Below are 12,757 nucleotides of genomic sequence, written 5' to 3' on the forward strand. Positions count from 1 at the left end.
TATCTTGACTTGGACTTGCTCCTACTCTTCTCTCTACCACCTTTATGTTCCTTTTTCTGACTTCTCCCCCTAGCTTTTGTAACAAGCATCTCAGACTGAGATGAAGAACCATGTGCCTTCCTTCTCATCTCTTCATTAAGAGCACCACTCTTTGCCATCTGAAAAGAAACAACACCATTCGAGGCAGAGTTCGTAATTGAAACCCGAAATACCTCCCAAGACTCTCGTAGAGTATTAAGCAACCATAATCCCATAACTTCGTCATCAAACTTTATGCCCATTCCTGACAATTGATCTAGGAGCCCTTGAAACTCATTTAAGTGATCAGAAATAGAAGAATTCTCCCTGTACCTCAAATTCATCAAGCAATTTAGCAAATACAATTTATTATTGCCCGACTTAGAAGCATACAAAGACTCAATCTTCTCCCACAAAGCTCTGGCATGTGTCTCATTAGCAATATGATTATAAACATTATCTTCAACATATTGCCGAATAAAACCACATACATGTTGGTGCTCAAAGTCCCATTTTTCTTCAGACATAGAATTTGGCTTCTGTGTAGTAAAGACCGGAAGATGCAATTTCTTGACAAATAATAAATCTTTCATCTTGCCCATCCACAAATGATAATTTGTACCATTCAAAGCAACCATCTTTGCATTTGCCTCCATCATTCAAGCAAGTAAATATAGCCCAACCAAGAGCTCTGATGCCACTCTGATGGGAAAACAACAACAAACAATATACCAGAGAATGCAGCGGATATAATTTCCCCTAACTTGCAAGAATCTATGAGGAGCAATAATCAAAGAGCAGCAATAATAAATCACCAAAAGCACAAATAAAGGCACCAAAATTTTTAACGTGGAAAACCCCTTAAATCAAGGGTAAAAACCACGAGTCGTCCAGACCAAAGAAATAGCTCCACTATGATCAACAAGAGTACAAAAGAGTCTCAATCAATAGCACAAATTAGTGCCAACACCCAACCAAATAACAAAGCAACAAAGCTTTCAAATAGAGAAGAACAAGAGAGAAAAACCTCTACAAATCACTGCTGTAGTGCGAAATTAATATCTCCCAACTCAGACCTCGTATCAAAGATCCGACCAGTCATAATGAAGAGCAATGAGTTCCGAGCCTGCTGTAAAAATTTCAGCCCGATCCAACGGTGAACGAATCCGCAGCACCGAATTTACTGCGACAGCTCTATGAAAAACGTGAACAGAATTTTCCCTCTACCTCTCCCTCTATCTGTTAGGGCTTTCAGTTTATTCTGACTCTATTGTTCTGCCTCTCTCTTTATTTTATAGCCTCCTCTCCACTAGGTTTAAGTGAGACATGGACTTCTCAAATTTTGGGCCTTTTCTCCACATAGGAAGGGAGCCCAATACCCAACATAAACCCATGTTATAAATCTAAATTTTTGTAGCGGTAGTTGTATTATTATTACTTTTATCACTACGCGATATTATTATAGTGGTATTATTGTTAATATTATTATTATTATTATTATTATTATTATTATTATTATAGTTAAACGCACATTCAACTTTTATTTACTACGTGATCATATCTCAAATACTTGCACTTTTTATTTGTTTTGTTGTTCATTTTATCTCTATATTTGTGTAATTATTTGAATTAAGAAAATAGTTGCTAAAATTGGTAAAATGATAAAACTGACAAATATTTTTTTATTATGAATAATTATTTAAATTTAACAAATAATAATTAAGAGGATATAAAATTGTAAAAACAAAAAAGAGAACACAAAAAGTGTGTATCTTTATATATATATGTAGTTGTTGTATTATTATTTTTATCACTACGGAATATTATTATAATGGTGTTATTATTATTGTTATTATTATTATTATTATTATTATTATTATTATTATTATTATAGTTAGACACACATCTTATCTTATTTACTACGGGATCATTTGAATTACTTGTCCTTTTTATTTGTGTTGTTGTTGATATATATCTTTATATATAATTATAGATTATTCTTTTAAAAATTTTATAATTTATAATTTATATTAATACTATTATTAGTATTTTTAATGGTTAAATAAATATAAGAACAATTATATTATTATTTTAAACAAATTTGAAATAAAACAAAAAAAAACGTTCATACACACATGGTTCATAAACTATTATAATTATTTCGTAAAATCAATTAACAGCACCATATTGTGATAGAAATTCTATTTATTATATTTAAAACTAAAATTATTATCACATCACTTAGATTTACTACTTCATTACTTTAATTATAATATTTACAATAAAATAACCTAATTTTCATGACATTTTATTACATAATATTTTCACTACTTTTTTATTTTAATATATAAAATAAAGGCTTAAATATACATTTGATTCATATTTTTGTTGTTTTTATTCAATTTGGTCCTCATTTTCGTTTTGTGTTCAATTAGGTCCTCATATTCGTCAAACTTTGGTCAATTTGATCCTTTTCACTAACGGTGTTTAAATATTTAATATTTTTGAACAGTACAGGCCACATGTCAACTCTTGTTTTTTTATTTTTCTTAACTATTTTTAAATTCTTTTTAATTTCTTTTTAAATTTTTTAATTTTTTTAATTTTTTTTAATTTCAAAAAATTGTCCTTGTGTCAAGTCACAATTGTGCCACGTGTCGATGCTAGTGCCACATGTCATTTTGGTTGTGTTATTTTTTTTTTGTTCAATTTAGTCCATATATTCGTTATTTTTGTTCAATTTAGTTCCAATTTTTGTTAAAATAAGTCAATTTTTCCATTTCAAATTGACACCAAATTTAAACAAATTATATTAATATTTTTTTTAAAATTGACATTTTTATTAACTATTTTTTAAATTAAATTATAAATTATTAAATTTAATTATAAATTGAATAAATTTTTATATGTAATTGCTAAATAGAATATAATTATTTAAAATATTATAATAATATAATTATTAAATGTTTTTTCTAATATTTATATTCTAAAATACTTTTAAAATTGATATTTAAAAATATTTTAGAAAAGTAAACTAATATTTTTAAAATTAACATTTAAATACAAAATATTTTAGATTTTAATATAAAAAATGCAATAAAAATATTAAATATTTTAGATTTAAATGTCAATTTTACAAATGTTAATATATATTTTTAAAATTTTAATAATTATATTTTAATAGTATTTTAAATAATTATATTCTATTTAACAATTGAATCTAAGAATTATATTTAATTTTTAATTAAATATAATAATTTATAATTGAATTTAAAAAATAACTAATAATAATGTCAATTTTAAAAATTAAATTGTTCCATTTTATCAAAAATTGGGACTAAATTAAATAAAAATAACGAATATAGGGACTGAATTGAACAAAAATAATGAATATACGGACTGAATTGAACAAAAAAAAAAATACAATCACAAACTGACACGTGATATTAGCATGGGCTAGTGAAATAATTATAACTTGACACGTGAAAATTTTTTTGAAATTAGAAAATTTAAAAAAATTTTAAAAAAATTTAAAAAAAACAAAAATAAACTAATAGCTGACACGTGGCATGTACTATTAAAAAACGTTAACTATTTAAACACAGTTAGTCAAAACGACCAAATTGACCAAAATTTAACGAAAATGAGAACGTAATTGAACACAAAACGAAAATGAGGACCTAATTGAACAAAAACAACAAAAATAGAGATCAAATGTATATTTAAGCCTAAAATATAAAAAAAAAATACAACTCGTGCGTACGCACGGATCAGTCTACTAGTTTTATATAAATCTCATCACACTCATCTTCTTCATTCACATTCAAAAATCTTCTCACACTTATATCTTTTATCCACACTTATCTCCTTCACCCTTACTCATCTTTTTCATCCACACACATCCATCTAAATTTTTTCCATCATCTTCTTCATCCATATTCTTCTACTTTTGTCCTTTATTCATATTCTTCTTCTCATCTCCTTCCTTCATACCCATTTCTTCCATCTAGATTCATCTCCCTTAAACACATTCATCTCTTTCATCCCTTAATTATTTTTCCATTTTTTTCTTAGTTTATATTTGTTGAATGTGTCTTAGGATTTCCTGAATTTATTGTCATTAACGTCAGCCAAGCTGATGCTAAATTAAATAAATTGTAAATCTCTTTAACAAAAAATAAATTTAAAATTAGTAATGAGTTAGTGTCGACTAAGCCGATGCTAGTTATAGGTAGTTAAAGGTTGATGCTAACGGATTATCGTCCATAATTTTTGCTTGTTAGTGTCAGTTTTTGGCTAATGCTAAATATACCTTTTTTTTTTAGTCTCTCATCGATATGTCCATTTAAATAATGCAACAGTTTGAAGAAACATTACAAGAAAATATATCCTTAGCATTGGTCAAAAGTCAATGCTAACAAGCAAGCAAAAGTTGATACTAAATGATTATTAGTGTGTGATTTGCATCACACACAAGTGAGACTCTATAGTTATAGAAGCTAATTCGTTAGTGTTGACTTTTGAAGACCGGGCCTACCTAACATTAATACGACATAGTTCATCACTAATTTTTAAATTGGTGTTTTAATTAAAGTAGTTTAGCGTCAACTATTATGATGCTAACTCATCAGTAAATTTTAAATTAATTTTTTAATTAAAACAATTTAATGTCGATGTGGTGTATTTTTATATAAATTAGGGTCAACTTAACTAATACTATATAAAATATATTTTTATATTAGTTTTATTTGTGTTAGTTTAGTCGGCAGTAATGATAGTAACTTCAAAAGAAATTCTCATACAACGTCTTCGTGTTCAATAAAAATAAAATATAAACGAAAAATATACAATAAAAAATTATATTGAATGATGGAGATGATGTGGAAGAAGGAGATAAATGTTAATGGAGGAGACGAGTATGAATGGAAATAAGGAGAAGAATATAGATGAAGAAAAATGTGGATGAAGTAGTGTGTGGATGACAAATGCTAACTTAAATAGTATAAATGTTAAATATAAACTCATGAAAGATTGCATTGGAGGAATTATGAATGGTAGATCGACTATCTCAATAGGATAAATTCTAACTAAACTTTGATACCATAAAAAAAAGTTGTTTTTAATAAGTCATTTGTCTTACTATTCAAATATTGATCATTATATAGACATTTGAAATAATAGAAAGATCTACCAGAAATATCATTATATATTTAATAATATCATATAAAATACTTATCACTTCAATATTTTTTTTATTAAAAGGTTTTTTAAGTGAGAAATATAGTTTTTCTTCTCTCTTAAGCATTACACCATGTAATGGTTTATAAATACTACATAGATGTAAACACTATAAACCAAAAGTCTAATCAAATGCTAAAATTTTTAATGTGAGTATTTAATTTAAGAGTTAAGTATGTTTTTAGTCTCTGAATTTTGATCCAAAATTGAAATTCGTCTCTGTTTGAAACTTCAATATATTTTGGTCCCTAAACTTTAAAAATGAATGAATATAGTCCTTTTAACTTAATTACGTTAACTTTTTTTGAGGTGTCGAACATATTTCTCAATAGATATTGAACCAAGAATGTGTCAAACAGTGTAAAAAACTCTAATACTAATATAAAAAGTGTTCGACACGTCAAAAAAAATTAACATAATTGGGTTAAAAAGACTATATTCATTTATTTCTAAAGTTCAGGGACCAAAATGTATCGAAGTTTCAGACAGAAACGAATTCCAATTTTGAATCAAAGTTCGAGGACTAAAAACATATTTAACCCTTAATTTAATTAAGTTAGTTCTATCGCTATTCTCACCGTTAACAACTTAAATATTAATATCTTTTTTCACAACAGAAAAAAGTTTAAATAATGAAGTTGAAATAAAAAATGGCACATCATATATTCTAAATATTTTAGAAAAAGTTAGATCTTATTTAATGTAAAACTACTATTATATTATAAAATGATTTCAACTTAATAAAGATTAGCATCTCGATCTATTAACATAATTATATATTTAATCGTTAATATCATAATTATAATACTAATAACATGATAATACAAAACAATTGAAACAGTAATCAAGATCCATTTAAATAAACATTTCTTAAAGAAAACTATAAATATAATACATTCATGATAGACTTATATATAAAAATATTTTTTTTTAATAAGTAGTCCTACATTAACAACTACTTGTAGATGCTCATGAATAATAAAATGGCAATCATAATTTATAGTAACAATTAATTGACAACCATATATTATGTTGTTGACTATTAAAATGCAATGATAACAATCCAATAATAACTGATATAAATTAATGTATAAATTATAATACAGAAATATTATCGGATAAGGTGTTGTAATGAAATATAATTAAACAATATTACTATACAATGAAACAATAATAATTATAACATGATAACAATATAACAATTGTTACATGATAACAATACAAACACAATTAAGGGTCAAAGGATCTTCACGCACATTCCCAATCACCCAAACGTCATTTAGAATAAATAATATATATTGCAAAGAATGAATAGATGTCAAATTATTTTCTTCATTTGATTATTTTCAAGATAATAATTGTGCATAGTCATATCCAAATAAAAGCCAATAATAACATTCATTTACAGTTTTGCACTCTTATGGGCTTGATGCGAGTATACTGGTGTGTATAATAAAATTAATATATATATATATATATATATATATATATATATATATATATATATATAAAGTAAAAGTATAATTGAATATTGATAAAGAAAGCGGAGAAATAAACTTGTAACCATTAGTAGAATAGAATGAGTTATAAATTTTGACCAATAATTTTAAACTAAAATAATATATCTATTGTTTAATATATATATATATATATGCAAAGTTATTAAAATTCATTTTTTATAAGTAGTGTAGGAATTTTTCTGCCTCCTATACACGCTCACAAGTAATGTGACAGTGTTTCTTCCTCCTACGTATGTTTTTAACTTATATGTGAACAAATATATAAAGTAAATACACTAGTTATAACTTTATTTTATCGAGAAAATAAATAATGTATATAATTAATGACAAGATAGGAGGTCAAGACTATTCTGTTGCCCAAAAAGCTTTGCTTCCAAATAGGGGCGAATCTGAGTAGGTTAGCAGGTGGCCATGCCCCACCTCCAAATTTTTAAATTCGGGTTAAATATATATTTGATTTTATTTTTTTGTTTAATTTTGTTACTCTAGTCTTAATTTTATTTTTCTCGATAAGATCTTTGTTAATTTTATTTTATTGGGTATTTTTTATTAATATGTTTTAAATTAACAGTACACGTTTTATTTCGTGAGTTTTTTGTTTTTTGTTTTTTAATTATTTGTTTTAATTATTTTATTGGGTATTTTTTATTAATATGTTTTAAAAGATGTCTATGTGTCAACCTAATCGTGTGTTACATGTCAAAGTCAATATTTTATATTTAATTTGGTTCTATATTCATGATTTTTGTTCAATTTAGTTTCAATTTTGTTCCTCTCAAAATTGAGACCAAATTTTTTATATAAAATTTATAATGATGTTTTTATTAAAACTCACATTTTTATTAATACTTTTAGTTTAAGGTTATAATTAATTAGAATGAAAACTTGAAGATGAGAACTAACACCATTCATCTAAAATTTTAAAATTGGTCCCCGTCCTTAAAATTTTTGTTCTAATATTAAACTAATTGTAACCCTAAACCAAAATATTTAATAAAAATGTGAATTATAATAAAAACATTATTATAACATTTATATAAAAGAATAAATTTGGTCCCAATTTTGAGAGTGACAAATTTGCTCCGTTCTTAAAAAATTTGGGATTAAATTAAATAAAATAACGAATATATAGACCTAATTGAATATAAACATTGATTCTGACACGTAGTATGTTGCTGGGTTGACACGTAGACATCTTTTAAACATAAAAAATATTAATTTTAAAAAAATATATAAAAAAAAAACAAAAAAATCACAAAGTGACACGTAATAGTCATCATTCATTACGGTTAATTATTTAAATGATATTAGCTAAAAAACAAATTGAACAAAATTGATGAAAATTAGGACCTGATTGAACAAAAAAAATAATACTAGGACTAAAATGAAAAAACTGAGAAAAATAAGGACCAAATGTATATTTTAACCCTTTTTATTTTTAAGAAAATAGGTATATTGATGAAGAATAAAATAATAGATTCATTTTTTAAAAGTAATAAAAAGAAAGATACCCGTGAAGATGAAAACAATCAAGATTTACTTCTTCACATATTTTAAAGAATGATATTAAGGATCCAATTGTTGAATTAAAATAATCCTTTAAGATTCAAAATATTACAAGTGGAAAATTTCATATTACTTTATTTGGAACTTATTCTAGAAAAAATGTTTTCAAATATGGAAATATTCCATGAGTGAAAGAGATGAAATTAGAAAACCTTATTTGAAATGAGTTCCATATCAAATACAACTTCAAAACTATCATTTTTTCTAAGGAGAAAAATACAAGAAAATTTCAATACTAAATTATATTTCAATACTAAATTATATATATTTTTGTTATATTAGTGATAAAAATTAAATATATAAAATTTGAGTATATTCTTTTGCCCCTTCAAATTTTTTTGTCAAGATCCACCATTGCTTTTGATAAAGGCTCTATGGTGACAGGTCAAGTCAGGCATGAATAATGTCTACCATTACCTGATCTGCAATAATAGAAAGTGTGACCCAATATCAAATTTTTTTTTTAGGAGTTGTGGGTATCATAAATACCTACGGATACTTAAAAAATTAATTTATAGATTTTTAAAATAGAATCTAATTAAAATTAATATATATATATATATAACATAAATTAAATATAAATTATATTTTAATTTTAATTAAATTTAAACCAGTAAAATATAAATTCTATTATTAAATTATAAATTTTTTAAAATAGTTATCGATACGAGAAAGTGGATATTTACCATAGTTCAAAAGTCGATAATAACAATTGACACAAAGTAGTTATTAATGTCGGTTTTGTATGTGTATGTCACACTAAAATCATGGATACTAGTTTGTTTGTAATGATTTTTGAAGATTGAGTCGACACAAATTTATCACTAATTTTTACATTAATTTTTTAATTAAAACAATTTAGTATTGATTTGATTGATGCTATAGCATTTTTATAATTTTAATATTAGTTTAATTTACATCAATTTGGTCTTAAAAAATTGTACATAAACTCCATGTTAAAATAATATAAATGAAAAAAAATATATATAACGGATTAAGGAGATAACTATAAATGAAAAAGATGAATATGTGGATGGAGTAAATGAGTATGAATGAAGAAGATGAGGAGAAAAATGTGAATCAAAAGATGAGGAAAAAATTGTAGTTGAAGATATATGTGGATCAAAAACATGAGCGTCAATAAGGGAGATGAGTATGGATAAAAGATAGAATGTAAAGACTTAGATTTAAATATGACAAATCTCCTCACTCATAATTTTATTCTCTCACTTCATTGCACGCACTCATCTTCGGTGGCAGATCTTCAACCAATATTTTGGGAGTGTCAAAATTTTGGTTGAATTAACTTTTTTGTTCATTTTTTCGTTCAAAAATCTCAAGTTGGTTTTTCAGTTTTTTTAGTCTCAATTTGGTCTTGATTTTTAAAAATTGATGCATGGTCATTTTCGTTAAATTTCTTTGAGTAAAGCAAGAATTTTTCATCAAAGTTGACACTAGAATTATGTCATTACACCAATAAAGCAAACCATCTATATCCACAACTTCAATATTGATGAAAAAACTTTGATTTGATTCAAGAAATTTAACAAAAATGAACAAATTACATAATTTTTTCAAAAATCGGGATTAACTTAAGACTAAAAAATTCTGGAAGACCAACTTGATATTTTTGAATAAAAATAGGAATTGAAAGAATAATTCCAAATTTTTTATATAAACTAGTAAAAACATTGTATTTACTTGTTTTATGATAATAAAAAAAATAAAATTATAATTATTGTTATTATTATAATTATAAAATTAAATATAAATAATTTTTATAATTTTATAATTATTAATTTTCATTTAGAATGATTAATTTTAAAAATATAGTCAAATAAAAAAATGGTTATAAAAAAATATTACATAAAAATATAATATTAATAATATAATTTTTATTTAAAAAAATTAAAAAATAAAATTGAAAATAAATATGGACAACAAAAAGAAATTTTTTATATATATAAATATAAATGTATATTTTTTAAAAAAATATCAAATATATCAAATATATAAAATATATTAAAAATATTTAATTTTTAATAAATATACTTAAAATTACATAAATATAAAAATATTTGGGGGGCCATGGCATCCCCTAGTCACTACTATGGTTTGTCTTTGCTCATCTTCTTCTTTCACATTCATAAATCTGTTTAAACTTATCTTTTATGCACACTCATCTCTTCCCTCACATTCATCAAAATGTAAAAAACATACATGAATTCATAATATATAATTTAGCGTAAGTTAAGCATTCGTTAAGTTAGATAAATAAAATATTAAAAAAAAAAAATTAAATATATTTTTAATCCCTAAAACTTGAACATGAAATTGAAATTCATGTTTATATCAAACTTTGATACATTTTTACCCCAAACATAAATAAAAAAATGAATATAGTACTTTTAATACAATTATATATTTATTCTTAAAGTTTGAAATTAAATTGTTTCAAAATTTAGGATAAGAACAAATTTTAATTTCACGTTGAAGTTTATGGACTAAAAATATATTTAATCCAAAAATAAATAAGGTCAGTGTTGTTAAGTTGACGATAATCTTATTTATTTTTAAAATTTATTTTAATTTTTTCAAATGATTAATACATATTTAACCCATACTAACTTAAATAAATTTAAATGTTAAAAAATAATTGATATGCGTTAAACTAACACTAACTTTATTTATTTTCAATATTTTATTTAGCATCACTATGAAGATCCCAACACAAATATTTATTTAATAAAAAACTTAAAAAATAATTTTTTATTTTAAAATTTATTCTAAATTACCTTAGCAAATTAACTTAGCGACAATTAAGCCAACTAACATAAGTATTTATTTATTAAAAGAAATATAAAAGTGATTTTATTTTTTATAAATTTATTATTTGCATCAAATTAGAGACGACTAAGTCGAGGTTAATAATATTGCAATTTGATAGACGCTAATATTTAAAATTTAAATTTATGTTTCCTTATAGTTTATAATAAAGTATAATGAAAAAATTAACTCGTTTCTACTCGAAATTAATTGAATTATAAACATATTAACCACTCATTATTATTTTAAGTTGGATTTTCTAATGTGTTAGATACACTGCCAATATATTCTAACCGAATCTTAATTTCTTTGAAATAATAAAGAATCCTAATGAAATAAAATAGATTATAAAAATTATAAATGAAAATAATGTCATTAAATATTATACTTTATCATGTAATATGAATGGATAAACTTTTTGATACGTCAATTAATCATAAATAATCCGTGTAATGTTATTGACGATTAAAGACGCATGAGTGAAAAAAACACCATGAACCTCAAGGCTATCTATTTTTCTATCAAATATCAAATAGATTATGATTTTTTTTTTCTTATATAGTGGTCATTTTATTCATCTTAATTCAAAGTGGAACTCCTAAACCAACTTACTTAAATTGGGAGAAATGGAAGAAGTTCACTCCTTTTGCGCTGTGCCATTGAGGGTATCTTAAACACTCCTCCACAAAATTATAATGTTTTAAATCTTCCTTTTGTCGTTTATACCAAAAAACAAAAATGTCGGGTATGTCTAGAATATTTGGTATGAAGCTGAAACTACAAGAGAATCCGACTTATATATTTTCTTCTGGTTTACTTACGCAGCAACCTCTGCAACTTTGCCCGTCTTATATTTAATCAGTACTGAATTCGTAATGTGTGCATTTGTGTGTATGGTTAAAGAGAATCTCAAGTTAAATGACATTTATGGCTAAGAAAGGTGAGAAGTTATTCTGGTTGGAAGTTATTCTGCACCCACCTCCCAGCATAAAGTTGATTTCAACATAAGCCTTAGTCTTGTTTTGTTCCTTTTGGTTTTCTTATGAATAACAGAAACAAAGAGTGAGAGACAAAACATGTGGAACAAAGCTCCTCTTACACGAAAATGAAAAAGTTATTTTGTTAGCCTTTATTTATAAAAAGAAACATGCATGTCGCACAAGTCAGCAAAGAGACAATGGTAAGGTTTAGGACTAAGACTTTGTTCATGAAAGAGAATATGTAACATGCTGGATCTAAGGAGTGTATAGCCAAATATGAGAGTTATGCATGTGAAATAATGAGCCTAGCTAGCTGGTATACAACAGAACTCAATTAATTTCTCGTTGCAGTGCCTATATTCTGTGTTGTGTTTAGCAAATTAAAGTCGACCCTGGATACATAGCTAGTACCGAAACCAGTGGCATGTGCAGTACTGACACAAATAGTTTCTCAAACATTGACAAAAACCACTCCATGGAATTCTATGTAACATGGTCATTTTGATTTTCGGTGGATGCTGTAATCAAGAGAAGGGAACCTTTATCGCTGTGTGTACAATTTTGGTAACCATGGAACCCAATTTCAACTTTGTCACGGAGCTCAACCAA

The sequence above is a fragment of the Vigna unguiculata genome, chromosome 7 (assembly GCF_037176805.1).
Source record: "Vigna unguiculata cultivar grain cowpea cultivar isolate G323 ecotype 2 chromosome 7, ASM3717680v1, whole genome shotgun sequence".
Lineage (NCBI taxonomy): Eukaryota > Viridiplantae > Streptophyta > Magnoliopsida > Fabales > Fabaceae > Vigna > Vigna unguiculata.